Source organism: Gavialis gangeticus, unplaced genomic scaffold, assembly GCF_001723915.1.
Source record: "Gavialis gangeticus isolate Ggan-Ray unplaced genomic scaffold, GavGan_comp1, whole genome shotgun sequence".
NCBI lineage: Eukaryota > Metazoa > Chordata > Crocodylia > Gavialidae > Gavialis > Gavialis gangeticus.
The window spans coordinates 27830158-27831062 of record NW_017729032.1 but is presented as its reverse complement, the minus strand read 5'-3'; positions in this window follow the sequence as shown (position 1 = coordinate 27831062).

The following is a 905-nucleotide window of genomic DNA, read 5'->3' as shown; positions in this document are numbered from 1 at the left end:
GGCCGGCTGACTTAAAAACGTCCAGCCCCTCCAGAAGCTCCCTAACTAAATCCTCACTCACCCTAGGCCCAGGTGAGCCTCCCCCAGGGCCCGAAGGGGGCCCAGCAGGGAGGTGGCAGTTCTGGTCCTTACTGAGGAAGACAGAGGCAAAGAAGTTATTAAATATGTTGGCTTTGTAATCTGGCGTGACAACCAGATTCCCCGTCTTGTCCTGCAAGGGCCCCACATTTCCTGGGGCCTTCTTTCTACTCCCTATGTATTTAAAAATATTTTGTTTTATTGAGCTGCATCCATCTATCCTAGGTGAAAGATGGGGACATAGAAGTTCTTGAGGTTTTTTTTCTTTGTTTTTCCATTTGCATAAACCTATCACCATAGTCCTAAATGAGATCAATGATACTGTATCCTGTTGTTTGTATTGTTTGGATAATAAAAACTGTCATGATGTCTAGTTTTGACATATGTTTAGCTACTAGTAAGGCTCTTTTGGAAGAGCCTGGGGTTCTTAACCTTTGTGGCTCTTTTGGAAAACTGTTCTATCTAGAATCATGACATGGACAAATGGGAATAATTACAATACTAGAAAACATTAATATTTTTGGATGAGATAAATCAGGTGAGAGTCTTTAGACGAAGCACACTGGAGTTAAATATGTATAATTGATCTATAAATCCTTTCATTCTTGTTCACATTAATGATTTATTTCCTAGGTTAAGTGCAGAACATTTTTATTCGTTCTGCCTCATTTAACATCTGAGTTTATGTCCATGAGTAATCAGCATCTGATTAATAGTACTTCTTCCTGCATTGCATTCTGGATTATTTTTATGGAAGTATATATATAAAATATATATATATATATATATATATATATATATATATATGCAGAATCATTGCACTATAA